The 13,259-nt window shown below is 38.5% G+C and overlaps 1 long non-coding RNA gene across 1 annotated transcript in view; it reads right to left on the bottom strand.

Moving 5' to 3' along the window:
- Window positions 1-3,476: 3,476 nt before the first annotated feature.
- LOC126464382 (uncharacterized) overlaps window positions 3,477-13,259 on the bottom strand; it is a 37,811-nt gene continuing 28,028 nt past the window's right edge. The window contains exon 2 of the long non-coding RNA XR_007585964.1: window positions 3,477-8,833. This is a non-coding gene — a long non-coding RNA (uncharacterized LOC126464382). The remainder of the gene's footprint in view (window positions 8,834-13,259) is intronic.

The following is a 13,259-nucleotide window of genomic DNA, read 5'->3' as shown; positions in this document are numbered from 1 at the left end:
AAGGAACCATCCCGGCATTGGCCTGAAGCGATTTAGGGAAATCACGGAAAACCTAAATCAGGATGGCTGGAGACGGGATTGAACCGTCGTCCTCCCGAATGCGAGTCCAGTGTGCTAACCAGCTCTCATGGTGAACGTGAGTCAACCTGCGACTGGAGCAGCACTGCAGCAGAAATTGGAGAGCCACTGATAACTGCTCATGTTTTATTCACAAAACCCTACAACACAACAAAGAAATTGGAGTGTTATTGCTTGCAAGTTATTGATGATTTACATGACAGTCAAGCTTTTTAGTCATCAGTGGAAGGCAGGAATTTTATGGTCTTTACCAATCAAAAACTGATCACTAGTTTCTGCCCATGTGCGACAAATCATGAATCACTTCATCAGTTTAAAGAAACCGAGCGAGGTGGCGCAGTGGTTCGCACAATGGACCCGCGTTTGGGAGGACGACAGTTCAAACCCATGTCCAGCCATCCTGATTTAGGTTTTCCATGATTTCCCTACATCGCTTCAGGCAAATGCCGGGAGGGTTTCTTTGAAGGGGCACAGCCGATTCTCTACCCCATCCTTACCTAATATGAGCTTATGCTCCATCTCAAATGACGTCATTGTTGACAGGATATTAAACACTAGTCTCCTCCTCCTCCTCATCATCATCAGTCTAGAGAAGCAGAATATATTGCACAATTTACAACTGAAGTGTGTCACGTTTTGGGCAGTCATAATATTGTCACACACTGCTCATCACGAAATTGTGAGTCTACATGCAGTGCCATGGAATGAAATAGCAACGGAACAACAAGAGAACACAATGTTACACAACTTGCTTCTAAGTGAACACACAACTTTGTAATTGAAATGGCTTCCTGTATCATACTGTACCATGGCCATTTGGTGTGATACAGCATGGAACAAACAAAGCCCATATGTACCTGTAGGACATCGATGTGTAGTGTTTCAAGATTTAAATAATCTGGCCCATATGAGTGTAAGGACAATGGCTGAATTAGTAGCAAGCAAGGTGATGTGGCCAGGAATACAGGAGCAGTGTAAAGTGTGTGTGTGCTCCTGCCAAGAATGGTAGCCCAACAAAGTCAGCTGGCACACTTTACCTCCAATGGTGCAGTTCCCAACACTGGTGACAATATTTTCACACATAAATGTTGAAATTGTTGGGCCATTACCCTAATCAGATGGTCATCATGTGCTCCCAGCAGTCAATTGCTTCACAAGTTGGCCTGAAGCTATTCCCATACCAGACATCTGTGCAGAGACTGTGGCAAAGGCACTGTTACTCACATGGATTTTGAGGTTTGGCATCTCTCAGACCATTATAACTGATCATGGGCATCAGTCGAGTTGCAGCTACTGCAGGAACTCCATCATACCACTAGCTACCACACCACCAGTAATGGGATGGCACTGATGTGCTATTTGTCTACATGGACAGATGCTCTACTGCTCATATTGCTGGGCATGTGAACAGTCATAAAGGAAGATAACTGATTTTCACATGACCAACTGGTCTATGGAGAGCAGTTACAGGTAGCAGAACTTACTGTACCAGCTCAACACTTCAACCAATACTGACAGAAGTAATGACACACAGCTGCTGAGCTCACACATGTCATAAGTGCATATAACTCCCCTGTCAGGCGTGGTGAAAGGAAAGTCTTCATTCACAAAGACCTGGTTGCAACATTGCAGATCTGGCTCAGTTATCTTCCTTTACAACTGCCGTTATGCGCACCATATACTGGCCCATACAAAGTGTTAATAAAATGAAAGAACACCTTCATCACTGATCAAAACAGCAGGCATGAAACAGTCTCAGTAACGCAAATAAAACCTGCCTACCTCAGGGGGGAAGAATCTCAGGAACACAGTGGTTTTCTGCCAACCTGCAGCAAACTTTCAGCACAGAACATTGTGGCAGCTGATCACGTGACACAGGAGGACATAACCAATCAACTAGGGGCTGTCACTACACAAACACCCTGCCAGTTATTACAAAGGTGGGCTGACAAGTTAAGCACCAGTACACCAATATTCCATGGGCATCCAGCTGTTAAAAAAATGGGAGAGGGGGCCAGGGCTGGTGAGGCGACATTAGTCACTGTGCACATGGACGGAGCTCGAGACAGAGAAAGGATCTACGGTGCAGCAAAGAATGTTTATTAGCAATTTAGAATTTAATTTATGTTGTTATTCCTTGGATGTTTGGTTAGTTAGGGAGACTTACTGAATACTCATGTGTGCGAGTACACAGTTATATAACTGACTACATAATTATCCACAAATAGAATCCCAGATGATGATGATACCAAATGCAAGTTGATTATATTTAAAATTAATCTGATCTAGTTTTAAAGCTCTTCGTCAGTGAGTGATAACGTAAGAAAGTGAGAAAAGGAAAGAATAATCTAGGTAGGTTTTGAGTAGGACTCACACACTGATGGTTCTGTACATACTTCATTGCATATATAAGTAGTTCAGGAATCAAGAAGCTCAATGATTTTTGCCTGTTATTGATATTGATACTGGCAAGATATCAGTCCAGAGAATTCCACAACTTTCAAGAATATTTAAATTTCAAGTTTAAATTTTTTGAGCAATTTTGCCTTCGCTATTAAAATTTTTCATTTATTTTATTAATTTTGCAGTTATAATAATATGCTACGCCAAATGGTAACTGCAGATGTATTGACTTTGTATGCTCTCAGTCCTACTGCAATTACTGGTAGGACTTGAAGGAAGTCTCCAGAGAATAAAATGGTTCACACAGCAATAGGGTTATTGTTATTACGCAAATGTCAAATTATTCTGTGGAACACTTCGTATCCTGTTATGAAATATCGGAACCTCATTCCAAATAATGGGAGTGCAATCCTGCATCAGTTACCAGTGTTACTCTGCTCTGGAAGATTAGATGATGCAGTATGAGTCACAGGCATAGGCAGTCAGTGCAGCAGTGAGGTGCTTTTTGCATTAACAATGCTACATGGCAATGGTATCACTTTCACAGTTGCAAGCTACTTTATTTCACCAGAGCGCAGCCACTTAGCACAAAATATTTGTAAATTCCTTGTGAATCAAAAGCCCCACAGTACTTCCTGAGATTTTTGACAGATTTGGAATGGAATTTAGGTTTATAATAGCAAAGAATATTTTTTATGTGATTTAATAACAAATTAAAAATTTTTGGAATTTTTCCTTTACTTGTATTTTGAAACCTTTCTTCTTGCCAAATTTCATTATTAGAGATCAACAGAAAGTACCCTAAAGGTTTTGATGAGTAAGTGTGTGAGTGTAAAATAGATTGCCATATCTTTTGATTCTATTGACTGAGAAGCTTAAATGTCTTTTACACCCCCAAGGGACTGTAGACCTTAGTATGTGAAATAAATTTCACAATTCCTGAGAAGAAGGAATCTTAACAGTCAGACAGATAGACAAACAGATGAACTACAAAGTGATTTATTTAATCTATTTGTTGTATTTTTTTGCGTGAAGCCACCAACTGGTGACTTCTGCAAATGTCACAGCAATTTTTTACAAGTTTCATACAAACAGATTCATTTTATACATGCATAAGGGATTACATATAGATCTACCTAATACAAATATTGGTGTACTTAGTGAGACAATAAATTTACAAGCTTCAAAGAGAGCAGGTACATTTTATATACGAATAAGTGAAAACATTTGCATGGTACAAATGACAGTGTACTTAGTAAGACAACATAATTTATGTTACATCATAATTATTACAAACATTCAGATTTAACATAACAAGGTAACAAAGATTTCAATTTGATGTACTGATATTCACTCAAAGAGTATAAGCACTTATCAGTCAACAATGATTTTACTTTCACTTTGAATAAGTTCCCTTTAAGACACCTTATAGAGCTCAGCAGTTTCTTACACCATATCTGGCTGTTAACATGGACTATACAGTCTGTCATTTTTAGTTTTGTTCTTTGTCCATAGTATCAGTTTTTCTTGTATTATAGATGTGCATATCAGAGCACCTGGTTGGTTTGTTTTGATGTATCACAAAAAATGTAATTAATTTGTAAAGATACAGTGAATAGACTGTGAGGTATGTATGATGTACAAAGGTTTCCCTGTAGGAGCTTCTGTACCTTATTCCATGTATAACCCTGATTGCTCTTTTCTGCAGGATTAATATTCTGTTCACATGTATGTCAGCAGCACAGCCCCATATCTCTATCCCATAACTAATCTGTGCAAAAAATTGTCCTATAATCAATTGTTTTTAATATCTGATTGGAAACTACTTGTGATAGCTGGCTAATTATATCCTATAAGAGTTACATTTTTACCGACTGAGGTATGGAACCCTAGAAAGTAGAAGCTAAAGGCGGTGAAGGAAAAAGTAAAGCAACATCTGAAGTAATAGAAAGCACAATACTGCAGAATACTAACATCAAATTTTTAATGGGAAGATTTTTTACTCCTACCATGAACTGATTTCTAAATTCAAGAAACAGCTGTATTGGAAGATGTAAAATGAGTCACCTGAGTATTTAGCTGTTTGCTGCACATAATTTCAGAGTGGATTTGAATTCTATACAATTTCCTGTTGAATCACCAGTAGAGGAAAACAATGGAGCTAACTGTTAATTGGAAAGTATAACTTTCACAATACCTACACTTCACATATCATTTACAAAGAAATTGAAGTTTTTATACGCAGTCACATGCTAGTTCATGGATGACATGTTTCACCTTCATCACCATGAGCAATAATGAAACAATGATTTGCCACTAATGAACATCACTCAAATAGATGCAGCAACACATCTGCATCCATAGGTTTGTAATATGTAACGTATTTAAAATAGTGATATGTAATGCAAACCCCGCTTTACAAATGTCTGCTTGTGTCCGTGTATGTGTGGATGGATATGTGTGTGTGTGCGAGTGTATACCCGTCCTTTTTCCCCCCTAAGGTAAGTCTTTCCGCTCCCGGGATTGGAATATCTCCTTACCCTCTCCCTTAAAACCCACATCCTTTTGTCTTTCCCTCTCCTTCCCTCTTTCCTGACGAAGCAACAGTTGGTTGCGAAAGCTAGAATTTTGTATGTATGTTTGTGTTTGTTTGTGTGCCTATCGACCTGCCAGCGCTTTTGTTTGGTAAGTCTCATCATCTTTGTTTTTAGATATAATTTTTCCACGTGGAATGTTTCCCTCTATTATATTCAAAGGCAAGACTTGGCTAGATACAGTATATGCCACTTAAAAGATACCAATTTAACATAATGTCTTTCATGTTATGTGAATCCAAAAGAGGATATTTACCTGATCAATCCTTTTTTGAACAGATATTTGGATAATTGATAGAACTGAAACATCCTTTTGTACACTGTGGCCAAGAGTGTTGAGTGTTACAATTAATGTTTGATATAGTAGCTTTAGGTATCATTATGATATTCAATATGCAAGTTGAACCAGATAATTATCCCAACTGGAATAAAGAGCAAGAATTTGAACATGGGAGATGCTTCAGCTTTCCAGCAAGACAAAGAACAACTCTGAGCTGAAAAATAACAAGAATCTGCTCAGATTAGTACATAATGCTGATATAGCACAAGCAGAGAACTAATGAAAAAGAATGAGAAAACCTCAAGTCATTCTTGACTAAAACACTACAAGAGCTGGAAAAGATTGTGTAAACAGAACACTTGTCGTATTATGCTCTGCCTTCCATGAGAGAAAAGAAATATTACAAAATGGAAACATTAGTAACAAGGCAAAATGGCAAGAAAATAAGTAGAGAGAGTCAATACTCTTGTGTTGATGCAAATTGCCTCCTTTATGTTTCTGTGTTTATCACAAAGCTAGTCATGCAAATATGTATTTAATACACAAATTGTATCATCAGTTGAACTAAGACTCATATTTTGACCATGAAATATGATAACTGCTATATACCTAGTGTAATGGTTCAAAAATTCAGGGTGAAGAAAAAATTCCACATTCGGAAGTCAGCACATGAGTCCTCATCCAGATTCAAGACAAAAATTTATCTGGCAAAATCAGATCAGGTGCATTTTGAAAACAAGTGTATGAAAACAAGGAGCTAACAATACTGTCACATCATGCAGCGCATCAGAATGTACGTAGGAACTTGTATCACCCAACACTACCATACTAGCAGTCGTAGCTCACTGCATAGACTGCTGGGATGTCGAACCCACATCCACCATGGAGCTGTGGTTCGAAGCCATGTCAGGTTCATTTTTTGTTTTCAGGGTTTCGCACTGCACTTGGTAAGTACTATCTGTCCAGTTCTTAAGATCCCTTGTTCTCAGGAACAGATTGAGGTACCAAGTTCAAATTTATGTGAAACACTGAGGACTACTGTTCCTTGGCAGTGCAAAAATTTTAAGCTTCCAAGTCAATGCAATTACAAAATGTCATTTATGTCACATTTTTCTACACTCATGAAATCATTTATGATAACCTGTAGGGTACTTCCAGTTGACCTAGAATCATGAAATTTGGCAAGAAGCAAGATTTCACAGTACAAGTACAGGAAAAAAATTTAAAAAAATTGTTAATTTGTAACAATATCAAATAAAAAATATTATTATGCCATTTGTTGTCGGTCTGTCTGTCGTAACCCATTTTTCTCAGGACATATAGAGCTATAAAGTTGAAATTTGTATCAAATACGAATGTCTACTATTCTTTGGTGGTGTAAAAAATTTATGTTTCTAAGTCAATGTAGTCAAAGGATAGGACCTATCATGTCACATATTTTGATACTTGCAATCTCACGCATCAAAACTTTAGGTAAACTATTTACATACATAATTAAGTTTGTACAGAACCCTTAGAGTGTGAGTCCTACTTGCACTTGTCTGGTTTTTTAGAGATCCGTTCTCTAGTTCTCATCATTTACAAGCAGGACACCATTCTGTCACAAGACAATACCTATCACATGACAGTGGGATTCATTAAATTGTGTGCATGCACCTACTAATCATGGAATGCACACTCATAACTGGTCCTGTCAATTCATGTATGGTGGCTTGCCGATGGAGTACACAAATGAAGAATATCTCGATATGCTTTTGGTGCTGAGTGCATCGAATAACCAAGTTGCTGCCGCTGCTAGTGCATATGCTGCATGGTACCCTCAAAAGCGCCATCCCAATAAGAATGTTTTTCATTGCTTGGAGCGATGCCTTTGGGAAACCAATAATCTATGTCCACAAGCAATGGACAGATGTCATCCAAGGACTAGACATGTATTCCACAAACGGAGGACACAATTCTGAAAACCATTCACCAGTTACCTCGGTGAAGAGTCTGTGATATTACAAGGCACTTCCAGATATGTCAAAGACTGGTTTTTGCAGTGTCACACGATGAAGAACTGCATCCACATCATTACATGTTAACCCAACACCAGTGGCCAGAAGACCGCATTGGCTGAGTATAGTTTTGTGAGCGGCTTTTGCAGTGAGTGGAAGATAATGGAAATTTTATAAATAACATGAAAAGACTGATGACTCTAGCTTTACTTGTGAAAGTATTTTCAACCTCCACAACAGCCATTATTGGTTGGAATGCAACCCACATGTCACCTGTGAATGTGGCTTTTAGGCATGCTTTGGCATAAACCTGTGTGCTTGAATCATGGGAGGAGTGCTTTCAGGCCCTTACATATTGCTGGACAAGTTGAATTCACATCTATATTGTATATTTCTTTGTAATGCTTTGCCTGACACATTAAAAATGTCCCACTTTGTGTTTGGTGACAGCAATGGTTTACGTATGATGGTGCATCACCAAACATTGGAATGAATGTATGTAACTATTAAAATGAAGTGTTTTCAGGGAAATTGATTGGTTGTGGATGTCCAATGTTCTGGTCTCCACATTTCTTGGACCTTAATCCACTAGATTTTTTATTTGTGGGGACACTTAAAGGAACAAGTTTATAGTACTCCACATATGGATGTACATGACTTTTTTTAACAGCTCAACTGCACAGCTCTTTTCAGCAATCGTAGATGCAGGTGTGTTTTTAGGGTACAGCAAAGCACGATTCAGTGAGTGGCGAAGTGCTTGCAAATGCAAGGTGGTCACTTTGAACATCTTAAGTGAATGTTTCTTGTACATGTACAAACCAGCTATGTGAAGATAAGCCTGGACATCAAATGTACAGAATGGAATTATTGTGCTTAGCATAGGTTGCAATTTAGTGTTGCCTACCTACTGAATTTTTTATGCCTCAAGGATACAGACAATGTTACTATATCCACTTTTATTTTCTATTGGCTTTATTTATGTCATGATGAAACAAAGTGGTCGTATACATCTGTAAGTAGTTCATGTTATGTCTTAATGTTTAAAGGTAACAGAAGCAGAAAGAAATACACAACATACCACACTGTGGAGGTGAAAAATGGGTACAATTTGACGCTTCAATTGGAGAAAAAAGAAAGTTGGGTGTGAATGCAACTGGAACAATGGGAAGTCCAGATATCTGTTCCCCATGGCGTTGCTTCAGTGAGGTAATGGGACAGTTCTGGCACAGCACAGAGTTCATTCTACCTATTCTTGGCCATGTAGCATGCACTTACACCACTGTCAGAGCCTTGTTTTTTAAATCACAATTCCATTAAACATATATGAGGGCTAGGTTTTGCTCGATACACTTTTGTTTTCTATTGCAATCAGGAATCACATGCTGACTGCCAGGTGTGGTATTTTTTCTTCATCCTATATATGCCTTAGGTAACTCTGGACAATATTTTGCATCAGTGTTGGCAGCTGATTATATGCAGTTCTGTAACATAAAAATTAAGTATAATTCCACTTATTTTCATTAAACTATAAAAAATGCAATAAAAATTGTGACAACTGTGAGCTATATTGTTAGGAAACATATCATATGTATATATCTAGACCTTCAAATAGCTTTTGACTCTGCAAACAAGCTGCTCAAAAAAAGTTTTACACCACCCTCAGAATGTGAATAGATTCTTTTTTTTAAATACATAGATATCTCTTTCTTTATGCTATTTGAATTACAGAACACTATTATGCAGAATAACCTGCACAGATGGGTAAAAATAAACATGCATTTTCAGTTCAGTGTGCTGCTGATTGATTGACTGATTCATCACCATCATTCACTGTGTTCCGTAGATGCCATCAAGATGGAGATGTGGAACAGGTCAAGGTATACATTAAAAAAGACAAGAGGAAACTGCTGAAACTTAATCTGTACGCTGTATTAATAATGAACTGTCACTATACAGCTTAATGCAATTTGTGCTTAGGTCATCTAAATTTAATCAAGTAATTTTGAAGGAAAGCAGTTACATTAAAAAAAAAAAGCTGCAGCCTTAACAGAACTTTTCAAACCCTGACTCTAGATATATGAACTCCTAGAAAGAATGACTAATGATGTATATTTTTGATTTTCTTTTGAATTGGTAGTGATTCTCAATTGCTTACTGTGTGTTGTATGGGAGCTTGTTGAATATCTGCCTGCCACAGCACATATCTCCATTCTGGATCCTAGACAAGGAGCACACGAAAACTGTTTTGTGTCTTGCATTGTAGCTGTATAAATCACAGTTCAGCTGAAACTGATTTTTATTATCAACAAAAAGAAATGTGTTGGGAAGTGAGTGTAAATAATTCCAAGAGCATTAAAAAGGCTGCTGCAAGAGGCACTGGTATCTACTGTACACGACATTCCTACTGTTCACTTCTGCTTAATAACATTTTATTTGATGTAAGTGCAGTGGCCCAAAAGATGGTTCCATTAAACAACAGGGAATGAAAATATGAAAAGCAAGCCAATACTCTTGTCTTTAGGTCAACACAATGAGAGAAGGCCAAACACAGCTGTCTATCCAATGGGGAATGAAGCGATGCAACTCATGTAAAATGTTCAACCTATCAGATTCGTTACAAGTGACATTTTGTGCTTAGGCAGGGTACCAATTGTCACTTTATGGCAAGCAGAAATATCATCATGGGAAGCTGCACATCACATCACAGCAACTTTACTTGAACATTCAACCATTATGAGACACAAATCATTGAAGATCTCCTGCACAGTGATTGCCTGTGGTCAACAACACCAACTGATGAATGCTACCCACAAATTGTGGCAAAGAACTAAAACAGAGGAGAATTGCAATTGAACTATGGCTGATATTACACTATCAAATTTCTTTGTCAAAGATTTGATCGAAGATGTGATCAAATATTCCGTCAAATATATTTGACAAAGATCTTTGACGTAGTGCTAGAAGGGGTATTACACTGTCATCATATTTTTCGTCAAAGTTCAAGATGGCTGACAACAACAACTTGTTATTAACCACAGCAGTTGCATGTACCACAACTGCACTGTGTGCACATGCAGATGAGAAGCGGGGAAAAAAAGGAAACATACCTGGATGAAGCCATGGGTTTTACGACCACACGATAAAAGCATTCAACAAGACTTGTTACGTGAGCTTATAGTGGAGGACGTCATCGTACATCTATTACTTAAGAATGGATGAGCATAGATTTCTGTATGTGCTCAGTGAAGTTTTTCCTCATATCACAAAGCACAATATTCACTTAAGAACTGCTACATTTGCAGAAGACAGGCTCACTGTAACACTCCGATTCCTTGCTACAGGAGAGGGTTAGGTTAGGTCAAGTCAGGCCTCCAATCTTCTTAATCTATTTTTGTATTCAGGGTGTCTCACGATGTTAAGCTCCTCATCAGCTTCATACATCTCTATTAATTTTGTAGTTGTCAGCATACACCAATTATATTTACCGGCAATGTTTATAAAAACACTTCAGACGACAGAATGCTGCAGCGATGCTAGTGCTCCATGTGGTAACATGTCACATTGCAGTGAACAGAAGATAAGCGACTTCTTTGATCAAATCTACAGCGAGGCCCTAGATTTGATCAAATATTGGACGACATTTGACAAAGTTCCCTATTACACCATCAAATATCTTTGACAAAGAAATTTTATAGTGTAATACCGGCCTAAGCAATCAATTTTAGGAGCCAACTGGGAAATTTGTGTTGACTTGGATAGTAATTCACTGTCTCTACACGACCAAGATTGTCTCCAATTGCAAACAGTGCATAGCCTCCAGCACTGTGGCATTCAGAGGATAGCATCACGAATGGAACCTGTATCAATGCCATTGGGCTCTCTTCACCAATGAGTGCAGGATTTATCTGATATCTGTTGCAGGAAAGATTGTAGGTGTCCAAGTATCAGTGAATCCCTCAGGAACGCAGGCCTACGCATTCAGTAGGGAGATGGGTCAGCCATGTTTTTGGACCAGAATCACATGCATATGGAGTTTAATGGGCACTTTGTGACAACCCTGGTAGTTTATGCATCCATTCACGATGCTGACAAGGCAATCTGGGGTTTGTTTTATGAGAACTCTCAAGATAACGTGAGGAAATGGCAATTGAAAACAAAGTCTCGGTGCTTGGAAACTTAAACATTTAAAGTTCATGGAGAACTGAAGAGACAATGATATGTGCCAATGGAAACAAACATTAGATGACAGCGGAGAAAGGCTAACAGAGCTCTGTCAGCAAAATAAAGAGTAGACATGGACGTACAGGCATCATATAAGGAGAATGGATGTAGAAAAGGGCACCCATACTTAGACAGGATATATGATACACATAATCTCACGCATAAACAAACAGCTAACGGTACAGTGGATTCATTAGTCTTTGTAGATCTGCAACAAGCCTATGACACCATTCCACAAGAAAGGGTGTGGAGCAGCATGTTAAGTGTGGGTACATTGCATATACGTATTTAAGCTGTACAGCAGTTATACACAGGTTGTATGTAGTAGAAGCTTTAAACTAGGGAATATAGTTTCCCAGTCATTTCCAGTTTAATTTAAAATCTATCTAGACGAAGCCCCTAAGTCCTAGGAGGTGGGGAAAAAAAAAAAAAAAAAAAAAAAGCTGCAGAATGTGAAGAACCATAGAAGATGAAACTTTGTACAACCTTCTTTTCTCTTACAATCAGGTTATTGTAGTTGGAGATATGGAGAACGTGAACTATATGCCACAAAAGTTCAGGAGGGACAAATATAGAAGACCGAGACAATTAATGGGCATAAAGCAAAGGATGTGATGGTTTCACCTCTGAGTATCAATGTCACCCAACAGCAAAATGTTCAATGTGTGTGAAATCTTATGAGACTTAACTGCTAAGGTCATCAGTCCCTAAGCTTACACACTACTTAACCTAAATTATCCTAAGGATAAACACACACACCCATGCCTGAAGGAGGACTCAAACCTCCGACGGGACCACCTGCACAGTCCATGGCTGCAGCGCCTTAGACCGCTCGGCTAATCCCGCGCGGCTTCACCCAACAGCAAAAGCACAGTTTATATGAAGTGAGGAATCTAGGACTATACAACAGCTTCCTATGCATGATTCCCAAAGGGACCGTGAATACAAGATTAGACTAATTACAGCACACACATAGGCATTTCAGCATTCATTCTTCCCATGCTGCCTATATTAATCTAAAAAAACAAAGATGATGTGACTTACCAAACGAAAGCGCTGGCATGTCGATAGACACACAAAATTCAAGCTTTCGCAACCAACGGTTGCTTCGTCAGGAAAGAGGGAAGGAGAGGGAAAGACGAAAGGATGTGGGTTTTAAGGGAGAGGGTAAGGAGTCATTCCAATCCTGGGAGCGGAAAGACTTACCTTAGGGGGAAAAAAGGACAAATGTCTGCTTGTGTCTGTGTATGTGTGGATGGATATGTGTGTGTGTGCGCGAGTGTATACCTTTTCTTTTTTCCCCCTAAGGTAAGTCTTTCCGCTCCCGGGATTCGAATGACTCCTTACCCTCTCCCTTAAAACCCACATCCTTTCGTCTTTCCCTCTCCTTCCCTCTTTCCTGACGAAGCAACTGTTGGTTGCGAAAGCTTGAATTTTGTGTGTATGTTTGTGTGTCTATCGACATGCCAGTACTTTCGTTTGGTAAGTCACATCATCTTTGTTTTTAGATATATTTTTCCCACGTGGAATGTTTCCCTCTGTTATATTCATAAAAAAACAGTAAGATACAATGGGATGTATCCTCTGATATAGACTTCACAGTGGTTTTTAGAATGTGGATATTATCAAATAACAACACAGACATAGTTCAAAGACCAATATGACAAGTCAACTTTATTTTTTTAG

This window comes from Schistocerca serialis, chromosome 1, assembly GCF_023864345.2.
Source record: "Schistocerca serialis cubense isolate TAMUIC-IGC-003099 chromosome 1, iqSchSeri2.2, whole genome shotgun sequence".
NCBI classification, from domain to species: Eukaryota; Metazoa; Arthropoda; class Insecta; order Orthoptera; family Acrididae; genus Schistocerca; species Schistocerca serialis.
The sequence above is the reverse complement of the archived record's forward strand: the minus strand, read 5'-3'. Positions and strand labels throughout refer to the sequence as shown.